The sequence below is a fragment of the Triturus cristatus genome, chromosome 12 (assembly GCF_964204655.1).
Source record: "Triturus cristatus chromosome 12, aTriCri1.1, whole genome shotgun sequence".
Taxonomy (NCBI): Eukaryota; Metazoa; Chordata; class Amphibia; order Caudata; family Salamandridae; genus Triturus; species Triturus cristatus.
The window spans coordinates 556,281,481-556,294,997 of record NC_140595.1 but is presented as its reverse complement, the minus strand read 5'-3'; positions in this window follow the sequence as shown (position 1 = coordinate 556,294,997).

Below are 13,517 nucleotides of genomic sequence, written 5' to 3'. Positions count from 1 at the left end.
GACGGATCAGGGGCATTACAATGGAACAGACAAGCCAGGAGGGAGGGAGTAGGGGTCTGCACATGTAAACAGAGGGCTGGGGGCACGGGGGCAGGGCAGGAGCAGCAAGATAGCCATGGAGGTCAGGCAGGATGGGCACTAGAAGCAAGACACACCATGAAGAGCAACAGTGATACTGTGATGGCATACACACAGACCATGGAGGGAAGGTGGGAGGGGGTCAGGGGCAGCTAACTGACCACACAGGGAAGGTGGGAGGGGCCATGGCTGCACAGAAGACCATGCATGGCAAGTGGGAGGGTTAGTGGCAGCACAATGGCTATGATGGGCAAGAAGGAGGGTGCAGGGGCATGCACAAAGGACGATGGAGGATAGAAGGGAGGGTCAGGACCTGTGCACAGACAAGAAATTTCAGGGGAAGGGGCCTCACAACAGACCGCACGGGGCAGGCAGGAGGAGCAGTTGCAGCACAACAGACCAGGGAGGGCAGAAGGGTGTGGCAGTACAATGGACCATGTAGGACAGGAGGAAGAGGATAGGGGCATGGCATGTGGACAGGCAGGGTGGAGGTGGCAGGGACAGGTTACAGTCATCTGACAATGCTAGTCAGGTGGGAGGGGAGTGGCAGCTCAACAGAACACTCAGAGTAGATAGGAGTGGCAGGTCCATGGAACATGGTGGGCAAAAAGGATGGAGCAGGGGCATGCACAAAGACATCGGAGGGCAGGGGGAAGGAGAATAGGGGCAGCAAGCTAAGCACAGAGTTTAAGCAGGAGGTCAATGATGGGGCATAGAATTGGGCAATGGAGAGCAGGAGGAGTGGACTGGTACATCATACTAAATTGAGGGCAGTGGCAGCACATCAGACCATGCATGGCAGGAGGGAGGAGGCTAGTCCATGGATTCACACAACAGAGGATAGGGAGGAGGGGGATGGGGCAGCAAGCTAACTGTTCAGAGAAGGCAGTATTAGGAGCTTTATTGTTTTTAAAACGTGTGTCTGTGCGAACTACTTAAAATATGAACAAGTATGCAGCATAATCTCACTTTTATTCAGGAAGAAGAGGACGTTTGTGACTGTGACTCCGGGCTCACTTGGCAGAAACACCCCCTGACCCTCCACCCCCTATTGCAAAATGTAATGCTCGTGAAAAGGGTAGGTGAACACAGTGTTATATAGAACATAGTCCTGAGAGCACGATGGAAAATGAAAACTAGATATAGTGTATGGTATAAACTATGCACCAAAAAGTGTGATATAAGATGAACCGGGCGTGAAATATAATATGCAATACATTGTGCGCAATGACAGAATCATTGCAGAGCGCGAGATAGCACAGGCACTAGCGCATGCCATGCGATATGCGCCTTGGAGTGTAATATGCACAGGGCAGTGTTGTGTAACCTAACTAGTCTCTAAAGTTGTAATATAAAATATGTGCTGGGGAGTGTAACGTTGCATATGCACTGTGACAAAGATATGGATCCCAGATTGTAATATGTATGGCATAGCACTGTGCGTTATAACATAGGCATCGAGGAAGGCACGTTAGATGGGGCAATATAACCCGTGCGAAGACAAGTGTGGCATGACATATTCACGGGGTGGTGTTACAGTGCACATGGGCTAGAGAGTGTCATAGCATATGCACTAGCTAGTGGAAGACAACACAGAGGTGTGTGGCACTCAGCAGGCAATGGTGGGTGTAACACAGCATTGGGCTCTGCCAGGAGCGCGCTGTGACTCTCAAGTGATGTTCGTCCCCTTTCCAGAGAGTAAAATAAAAAGTATTACACATCCGGCAGTGGATGTGTGTTTTACTAACCGTGAGGGGGGTTTCTTGCATAGTTTTGGTCGAATTTTTGTCGAATCCCCTTTGAATGGCTTGGTGTGCATGTGTATTAAATGTGCCCGTCAATAGCTACCCATGTTTGTATAAATAAACAACAAGGGTGTCTACCGGGATTAGGCACGGTAGGGCATCAGACATGTCAGAGCTTCACTAGTGGTAAAAATACATTCCACGTGGATTCATTGTATGCATAGTCGCCTTTTAATGAATATCACGCAAATCGTCATGGTGATAGGTACGTAAGGTTTGTCCAGCATGTCCTAGGTGTGTCTATAAATAGATATTTTTTAAAAATAATAAAAAACAGTGGCCGGTCCTGGGGATTGGGGTCAAAAAAATATAATTAGGAGACAGGCCCTGGGGGATGGGGTCATCAGGGCCAATAAATTAGAATAAGAAGGGGAACCACACAGCCCCCCTTCTTAAAAAATTAAAATTAATAAAAGACTGGCATCGTGCCGGAGTCCACGCCCCCTCCTTGCAGCACTCTGCAAACGCGCCCCCTGGCGAGTTGTAAGTTGGGGAATTAATTCCTCTTCAATACTGAGGGTCCCTAAGGACCAACTAGCCCAACAGGCATCTCCAGTATGCGCCAGGGAGCTGCGCTGCAGACAGGTGTTCTGAGGCCAAGCCCCTTTTTACACCTCTCTGCAACGCAGCTCTGTGACGCTTACTGGAGTTACCTAGTGGTCTAGTTTGACCCTAGGGACCCTTAGGATTCAAGGGGACTTAATCTCTCAACTTAGAACAGCCACAGGGCGCGTTTACACAGTGGTGAAGGGAGGGGACGGGGCCTGAGGTGACGTGTGCAAACACGCACTATGGCACGTTTTAAATTGGGGATATAAATTCCCTTCAATACTGAGGGCCCCTGGGTGCTAACTAGCCCACCAAGTGCTTCCAGTAAGCGCCACTGAGCTGCATTGCAGAGAGGTGGTCCAGGCCGTGCCACTTTTTACACCTCTCTGCAACGCAGCTCTGTGGCACTTACTGGAGGTACCTAGTGGGCTAGTTGGACCCTAGAGACCCTCAGGATTCAAATGAACTTAATCTCCCAACTAAAAACGGACACAGGGCGTGTTTACACAGTGGTGAAGGGAGGGGACGGGGCCTGAGTTAACATGTGCAAAAACGCCCTGTGGCCTGTTTTAAGAGGTAGTTATAATCCCCCTGCCCTATTATATACTAGGGGCTTACAGAGGAGGTCATGCTAATCACAGGGGGACCCCAACGCATAATGTTCCCTAGTGTATGTAGGTGTTTTCACTGTATTCTAAGTGTCTTTTAACATAGCACTGGCTCTAGGACTGGTTAGTCCGTCTGAAAAAGTTGAGGGTACAGGATGATTTTGCAACAAGGCTTCTTTCTGCTCTTCTTTTTGTTCTTTCTGCACGTTATCCTTCTTCCTGCACTTTTCTTCGTCTTTGAGGACTTCTGTTGCTTCTTTCTGCACTTCCTTTTTTTCTGTCTGTGCATTTTTTCTTCTTTCTTCACATGTCCTATCTCTGTAGGCATAGTTAGAAATTAGCATTTAAAAAACCTTTGAAATTCACAGAAAAAAACATAGGTTTCAGGCACATTATAGTTAGGAATTAGCATTTAAAAAACCTCAGAAATTCACTGAAAAAACCATAGGTTTCAGGGGTGTTATAATTAGCTGGACTTTTCACTTGTACAAAACCATTGAAATTCCCCCGTTATAGTTAGTTCAGCTAACTATAACTCGCGCGCCCGCAATGCACTGCTGATGACGTCACATATTACATCACTCATGACATGGTCAGTGACATCACTCATGACATCACTGATGATATCTCAAATGACATCACTGATGACATCACTGATGACATCATCCTTGTGATAGAGTGGCAGACCTCCTCTCACCCTAATATAACCTTTGATACACACATTCAAAAATAGAGACTAACATTTTCAAAACAATGGACATACCAATACCAGTTACAACAACCTCTTCAGTAATTCTAAGATCCACATACACATCCACTCATTCACCAACAGTCCTATACAGTCACTCATACATGTACTCACTCATCATATGTACTCATACACCTATACATCCTGTTACACAATGCCACTCATCCATAGAGTTACTCACACACATAGTCACTCATGCTAATAAAGAATCAAACATACATTTACTTGCATATACAGTTATACACACACCACCACACTTACTTCTAAGTTAACTTACACATACTTAGTCTTTTAAACAATCACTTATAGAAACACATACTCATTCATACAGAAACTCTTTCAATCTCTCACTCTCACATATACTCACTTATATACACCAATAGTCACATATACTAGTTTAAAACATATGTAGTTACTCATAAAGACACTATTGAGACAGTCTATCACTCACTAACACACCCATACACACACTCATCCACCCATACAGTCCTGCACACATGCTGTCTTCAACACATACAAACAGTGAGTCACTCGTTCATGCACCTATGCACTACGTAATACCCCCCACCGAACCATGCAGACACTCAGACTGATACTCAAAAAACCAACTAATAACCTATATAGACACCCATGTAGCTACTCACCAACCCATGCAGCCACTTATACACAAAGTGAGAGACGGATACAGATATTTACATATTTAAACATTACTCACTAAGCCATGTCTTCACTATGATACACTTAATCAGTCAGTTACACAATCAATTTTTCAAAAACAAGTCATCCATTTAGACACTTATATACCCATTTATTCTTCCATCGACCTTGAGATATACATATATGAAACATATTTAATTTTCAGAAAAACACACATTCACTGGATGATGTCATCAGTGATGTCATCAGTGATGTCATTTGAGATGTCATCAGTGATGTCATGAGTGATGTCACTGACCATGTCATGAGTGATGTAATATGTGACGTCATCAGCAGTGCATTGCGGGCGCGCGAGTTATAGTTAGCTGAACTAACTATAACGGGGGAATTTCAATGGTTTTGTACAAGTGAAAAGTCAAGCTAATTATAACACCCCTGAAACCTATGGTTTTTTCAGTGAATATATATATATATATATATATATGCACACAAAATCTCTCCAGCCGGAGGGATACAAATGGGACGAACTCTCGTATTCCTTTCTTTTGCACTTTTTATTTTGATTTCTTCACAGTAGCGGGCTGTTTAGGCAAAGCAAGATCTACGCGTTTCGGAATGCCCTGATTCCTTGCTCATGATCCTTAGCAAATAATAAAAAGTAATAAATAAAAAGTGCAAAAGAAAGGAATACGAGAGTTCGTCCGGTGTGTATCCCTCCAGCTGGAGAGATTTTGTGTGCATATGGAGCGACGTGGTTCTGCCGCAGGGAAACAAACCCACAAAGAGCGCTGTATGTCCTGGTAAAGGTGAACCAAGGGAAAGGGAGTGCTGCCGTGCCGGAGGGCAAGTTGGAGCTTTGAATTTGTACGCGGTCGGCCCGGTCGCGACGGCTTGCACCACCCCACATGAAAGGGGGCCACGGGGCCTGGAATCTTCTGGGTCTCAACAGGGATTTATGGCTCACCAACACTTTGGGGGCCCATCAAGGACCCTTGACAGTCAAAATTCGTGCAACCATCATGGGACTAATTAAACGCACCACACAATCCAGAATGCAATGCGTTTCTCTCACCTGAGCGAGCCCATCCATGGGCGTGTAATTATAAATTATGTGGGTGTGTCAACAAAGCACGATCTCTTCGTCGAAAGCCTCTGATGAGGGCGGATGCCCAGAAACGCGTCAGGCAAATAAGTGTCGACATGAGGACTGAAAGGACAAAGGAGACAGTGAGCCCGTACCCAGAGTTGTTGTTGGGGAGTGCTGCCGTGCCGGAGGGCAAGTTGGAGCTTTGAATATATATATATATATTGCACCAACAGTTCCAAAACAGTTAAAAAACAATGCTTTTGTCAGTATAAATATATATATATATATAATATATATAAGGAGCCACAAGTACCGGTAAAGGGACCCTTCTGTCACGGGCGGTCCGAGTCAGGAAACCGGGATTCCTAATATTTGAAGACCATCACTTTCGTATTCACGAAAATAAACTCGGACTCCGATGCTGCAAGCAAATATTTAATTTCAAAGTGCAAGAACGACGCGTTTCACCAATACGGCTTGTTCACGCTCGGAAATGTTCAACAACCGCCATGTTTAAATACACAAAATCATTGAATGACGGGTTTACACATGGTGTCAGAAAGAATGTGAATTGGGCGGCCATCATGTAACGGTGTATAATACATTGTAAATCCATTACTATTGACACAAGTATTTCCAAAATACAGATATGCGCAAATTAACATCAATAAAACCTCATTGTGTCTAATACAAACATAATATAGGTCAAATAAATGTAAATATGTAAAAATCGCGCAATAAAAGTTCGTTGCATAATAGATATTGTAAATCTACAATGGGATTGATGTGTCTCACAGCACCATATAATACCGGTTGGGGTATGCCTTTATGATGTACGATCCCAAAACACATCGATAATAACACTTAGCGTGAATGAACAATATCATACACGGTCCATACGCCCAAGTGGGCGGAACCCAAACGAAGTCAGCCAATCACGGCAGAAGGAGGGTAGCTAAATGTACCCGATTGGGTCGTACACCAAACAGACACTGCTACTCAAATAATAGCAATACTAAGACTTAATTTCCGTGAATATACATTGCAATATTAGTTAGCATCAATCGCCCAAGTGGGCGTTACTGAGAAACATCCTGTACAACAAGAAGTTCAAGCCACCAATACAGTCTTTGTCCCAGTAGATATATGATGCTATGTATTTCTCACTGTCTCAATACAATGTGGTAAACATTATTATACCCCAAATGAGGTTTAGGCTAGAGAGTGGTCCCCCAAGAATACAAAGTCATAAAAATCCCGATTGCACCTAAAAACCATAACATAGTGTATATCCAAATTGCAATGAGTCTGACCACCTTCCTCACAGTTCCTGACACACCGTCTGAAAAAAATAGATATGAATATAAAATTTAAAATGAGTCTACAACAGCTTGAGATAAACTTTCATTGATGCTTATTCATGCAGATGAACAGATAATTCTTCGCTCATATTTAATCCCTTAGGAGCAAGACTTTCGAAATCCACAATATAACGGGATTCCAATTTCCTCAACAATAGTTCTCGATTACCACCTCTCAAGCCTAGATCCACAGAATCAATCACAACCATGCGTAACCTGGTCTCATCTTGGAAATGTTCATCAAAGAAATGTCTGGCAATAGGGTATGCTCTGTTGTTGTTACGTATTGCCCGTAAGTGCTCTAACACACGTTTCTTAGCTGCATGTTTGGTACTGCCGATGTACCATTTTGCACATGGGCAGATCAACACATACACACAATGGTTGGAATTACATGTGAGTTTCTTTTTTATTACAAATTCTCTTTTAGAGTTTGGTATCTGTAACTTGGCACAATCGGTGCTATTTTTGCACGCTTTACATTTCTGACAGCATTTGAAACCCCCTTCTCTGTTCTTGGGGTCAATTTCATTGCTAGTGATATAACTGCAACTTAATTCATCCGCCAGGCAACGACTTTTTCTGAAAGTGATCTGTGGATTGCTACTCAGATCTTGTTTAAGATGTTCATCTGTAAGTAGCACATGCCAATGTTTTTTAAAAACTCTGCGTAGTTCAGCTGCTTGGCCTGAAAAAGTGGTGATAAATCTAATTTTATCTTCTTTAGTTTCTTTCTGTTTAGGATAAATGAGTTCATCACGTGTTTTTGTTTCTACCCTGGAGATTGCATCTTTCACAGTTTTGGCACTGTAGCCCCTTTCCCTGAATCTCTGGCACATAATGTCTCTCTCTTTCTCATATGCCACTTTAGTACTACAATTTCTTTTAGCACGGAGCAACTCCCCATAGGGAATGCTCCGTATCAGATTACCTGGATGGCTGCTCTTGGCATTTAAAATGCTATTACCCGCCGTTTCTTTGCGGAATAATTTTGAAGTCAATTGCTTATTAATGACTTCCAGGCGGACATCCAGAAATTCCATAGACTTTTTGCTAATGTTTTCACTGAAATGTAGATTACAAGTGTTTTCATTTAATTTGTTAATAAAGATTCGAACAGAATCTTCATCACCACACCAAATGAAAAAAATGTCGTCGATGTAACGCAGCCACAGGGCAACGTTGTTAAATTCCATCATACTGGCGACCACCTGCTCCTCCCACCAGCCCATGAACAAATTCGCATAGCTGGGGGCGAAGCAGGTTCCCATCGCTGTGCCCTGTGACTGCTTGTAAATGACATCATTGAAAATGAAAAAGTTATTTTTGAGACAGATCTCTATCATTTCCAATAACATCTGAGAGTGGTGAAGTAAAGAGATGGATCTGGTTTTAAAGAAGTGTTGGATAGCCAATAAACCTTGTTCGTGTTGGATGCTCGTGTATAAACTGCTAACATCCAAAGAGACCAGAGTGTACTCTGCCTCCCAATGTATGCCCTCAATGATGGTTAAAAAATGTGTAGTATCCCTAAGATATGAGGGTAGGGCAACCACATAAGGCCTCAAAAAATAGTCAATAAATTTAGAGGTATTTTCATATAGAGACCCAATGGAAGACACTATATATATTATCTACTGGCGGTCGCCAGTAGATAGTTATAGTTAGGACCGTGTTTCCATAGGAAATCCGCAACATTCTATTTGGAAGAACTTTGGCGCCAGTCGACGAATCCTCGCGAAATTTTCAAAACTAATGGGGCGCTACGCTCCGCTCCTACCCTGAAAGTCTCGGGGGGATTTGTCAAGCGGGGGCTGAGAAAAAAGGGGGGTCCCAAAACGCGTTTTCCCCATGCATTTTTCCATAGGACCTTTAGACACAGCTACAGCCCGAACGGCTGAACAGAATTACTTGAAATTTGGCAGAGAGGTAGTCCTCAGGTCAAGGATGTGCCTTTTGTAGGTCTGGTGTAAATCTGTTCAGTAGGTCCTGAGAAAATAGCATTAAAATCAATATATATATCTGTAAGCGCGCTCCGTGCGCTTACCGTAAGCTTACCGTACGCGTACGGTGCCATGCGCGAGCTCAATTCTGATTGGTGGTTACATGACTGTAAACATTCGAATCGGTCGAAATCAGGAAGTGTCGGCCGCCATTTTCTGTCTCTCGCACTGAGAAACAAAGGTGGGGAACGTGAAACGGGGGCAACGAAGAGAGTTGCAGACCCCCTAGTGTTTGTCAGGGGGTCCAAGAAGGACCCAAAAGTACGAAAAATAAATTTAATAATTTTTTTAAAAAATCGCGGGGTAAGCGTACGGTAAGCTTACCGTACGCGCACGGCAAAAAAAAAAAAAAATAAAAAATAAAGAAGTAACAATCACATTTATTAAATAAATTAAAGGACCCACAAGGGAGAAAAAAACAAAAGCGCACCGTGCACGCAGGGTGTGCGCATAGTGAAAAACCAGAAAAAAAATAAAAACTAAATACATAACTTAGCATTTAAAAAACCGTACAAATTCACTGAAAAAACCATAGGTTTCACACACGTTATAGTTAGGAATTATCATTTACAAAACCTTGCAAATTCACTTAAAAAACCATAGGTTTCACACATGTTATAGTTAGCTGTACATTTCACTCGTAAAAAAACAATGAAATTCCACGTTATAGTTAGATCAGGTAACTAAAACTTGCGCGACCGCAATCCACAATGTGTAATTTCAGATGTCATCATTGATGTCATGAGTGATGTCACTGACCATGTCATGAGTGATGTACTATGTGACGTCATCAGCAGTTTATTGTGGGCGCGCAAGTTATAGTTCCTGATCTAACTATAACGTGGAATTTCATTGGTTTTTTATGAGTGAAATGTACAGCTAACTATAACATGTGTGAAACCTATGGTTTTTTAAGTGAATCATATATATATATGTAGATATATCAGATCTACCAGCTCCACCAGACTCGAAACTCGTGTTGACGCTCCAAGAAGTTGGTACACGAACCAGTATAAGGTGCAATTTTCTTTATTTGCCCAGAGCGTCGGCCATAACGTTTCGGCTCTCCAAGAGCCTTGATCACATGACAGCGTTAAGCTCACAGAGCTACAAATTTAAAGTGCTAGTGCTGTGCACGTGTAACATCACATGGGGTAGTCACATGGGTTGGACTCATCATAGACATAAAAGGCAAGTAAAGTACAAAGCTTTTAAAAGTACATACTCAACCACTTGGTAAAATCAATAGAAAATATAGAAGATATAAAACCATAATGAAATGTAGTTGAAACATGCAGGTGGTAGCGGCGTAAATGCCTGAGCTAGAAAAAAATATGTTAACGTTGTACATAAAACCATGGTAAAATGTAACGTAACAGAAAATATCGGCGTAAATGCATGGGCTCATTGAGGCAAAATTATTAATAAAGATTTAAATAAAACTTCACCAATAAGACTAATAAAACAGCCTGCCGCTCATATTACATACAAAATATTAGGTAAAATCGTCATGATAACTATGAGTCCTTGATGATAAAACCAAGTATGAAAATGATGTCCCCATTAAAGGAGTAAAAAATGAAGATAAGAATAAAAAAGTGCATTACTAAAGTGCGGTGTGAGAGTGTTTAAAAAGTTAGAATATCAAGAGAAGAAAACAGTTAAAAGACACAATTGTGTCCAGTACTTCAGGAAAAGAACAGGTAATAATTAATGCTGAATCAATTATGTGCCATCCATTACTTGCGAACAGAAAGGTGGTTGCACTGCAGTATGAACAACATAGGTTGAATGGCTGAATTGGATCGTGTTAATATGGGGAGGTATGAATGACAAAGGTAAGCCCCAACTATAGGGTATGGCTATTATCACAAGCAAAGTGTTGAATGGAAAATATAGAAATACAGATGAGCAAATACGCAAAATATCACTAATACAGTACTACTTGTCATAATAAATAGTAAAAATACTAAATAAATAATTGTAAGATAAAACAATTAAATAATTTAAGACAAATGACTAAAAGAAGCTAAAATTTGCCAAATGAACATCTGTATCAAAATCCATAAAGTTAATACATAAAATACACAGGATAATAACACTAAGCATGAATATGGCCTATAACATCATTATTAAGAGGATGGCAATGTTGGTACTTAGCAATTAAGCTGATTGTCAAGGTACTCCCTAATCCTGGTCATATTAGCCTAAACATGTATGCAGATCCTCAGTAATATTTAAGCCAGAAGGTGTCTTGGTGTTGAGTTGTAGAATGTAGCGTGTTTCAAGTCTACGTAGCTTGGTCTCACGATCCCCACCCCTTCTGCTAGGATCAATGGAATCAATAACAAAGTAGCTCAACCCTTTAATGTCACTTTTGTGGAATTCCTTGAAATGTCTAGCCACGGGGTAGGTGTTGTCTTGGTTTGAGATAGCTCGCAAATGTTGTAAGACACGCTTATGTGCTGCAAGCTTAGTACTGCCTATATAACAGAGGTTGCACGGGCAGGTTAGAACATAGATTGCATATTCCGTCTTACATGTTAGTACCTTGTTGATCTTATATTGCTTGTTATTGAAAGGATCTGTGTAGTCTTTGGTATTGGTGCCATGAACACAGGCTTTACAGGTTTTACACCTGTAGAACCCACTGTTAAGTTGTAGCCAAGATGTTTTGCTGATAGTCTCAGGGTTAGTGTCCACCAATGCTTCTCTCATGGTAGGTGCCCTACTGTATGTGACAAGGGCCCTTTGTGGGAGTAGTGGGCCAATGATTGGATCACTCCGTATAGTGGGCCAATTTTTGTTGATGATTTTGCGTATTTCTGTTTGTTGGTTGCTAAACCCCATGATAAATCTGAAAGAGTCAGCAGAACCAATGGCCTTTTTCCCTTGACTAATCACAACCGAGGTAGTACTGATAGCATTGCTAGTGATTTTAAGCAGATCATCTCGGTTAAGTGAGTTGGATCTCGCAATGGCACTGTCAATTACATTTATGGAGTATCCTCTTTCCCTGAATCTCTGCTTACTCAATAATTGTGCTGTTTCTAGCTCCTTTTCATTGCTGCATATACGTTTTAAACGCAGCATCTCCCCATAGGGTATACTTCTTATGAGGTGAGGTGGATGAGAGCTAGATGCATGCAGTGTCGAGTTGCCAGCAGTCAATTTACGGAATAACCTAGTTTCGAGTTTGCCTGCCTGTATGTAAACTTCAGTGTCAAGAAATGTGACACTGATTTGGCTGCAAGTTGCGGTGAAGTTGAGATTCAGGGTGTTGACATTTAAAATCTTAATAAAATCATGTGCCTCCTCCAACGATCCGTTCCATATGACAAAGAGGTCATCTATGAAACGCAGCCAAACAACTACTTTCTCATTGAGATATGCAGCATGTTCCTTATGCAAAAACATTTCCTCCCAGTATCCCATGTGGAGGCAGGCATAGCTAGGGGAAAAATTAGCCCCCATAGCTACGCCCCTAAGTTGCCGATATAGTAGGCTGTTGAACATAAAGTTATTGTTAAGCAAACAAAATTCAAGCATTTCAATTAACATATCATTGTGACTTGCAAAGGAGGCTGGTTTGCGTGATAGAAAATATTTGATGGCATGTATGCCATCGCTATGACTGATGCTCGTGTATAGTGACGTTACATCCAGTGCCAGCATAAGATAATCATCCTTCCATTCAATCTTGTTAATTTTACGCAAAAAGTCACCTGTATCCTGCACAAATGAATCCAACGATTTTACAAAGTCCTGTAAGAAAAAGTCAATGTATTGCGATGTTTTCTCATACATGCCATTCCTGGCTGAGATGATAGGTCTGCCCGGGGGTTTACTTGAATCCTTGTGTACTTTAGGGATAAAATACAAAGTAGGAATGACAGGATTGTCATTTCTCAAAAAATCATATTCCTTATCCGATAAAAGTTTATGTCTCTTCCACCAGGCCAACTTGTTCTTAAAGTCATTGCTAGATTTATGGATTTCAGCTGTAGTTGTGCGGATGTAACAGTCTCTGTCATTAAGCTGTTTAAAGGCTTCTTGATCATAATGTTCCTTTGTTAGTAAAACAATATTACCTCCTTTATCACTTTGACGGACCACAATCGTCTTGTCGCCTTTAAGCTTCGAGATAAGTTGATGATAAGCCTGTGTTTGTCGATTATATTGACGTCGTTTGTTACGTGTTTCCATATGCAGTGTCTTCATCCCTGCAATAACATTTTCATTGAACACATCTATAACATCCCGTGGCAGAATAGGGTTGAATGTAGACTTGGGTCTGAACGGGGTAATGGGTCCCTGTGGATTATGGCTTGTCTGATGATTAGCCTCGTTGCTCCCGCCAGTTCCCTCCGTGTCCCAGAGATTTTGGATGGCATCCTGGAGGGACATATCCTGTGTGTTGTCATAGATACTGTGTCGGGTATTCTGAAGAGCAAAAGATTTCTTTAGTTTCAGTTTGCGGACTGCTTTGTATAAGTCAAGGCGAGTGGCTGCATAGTCAAAGTCATTCTTAGGTGCATATGACAGGCCCAAGGAGAGGATTTTTTTGTCATCATCAGAAAGTTTCAGGGGCGTCAAGTTGATAATAGTATTTATATCTTCA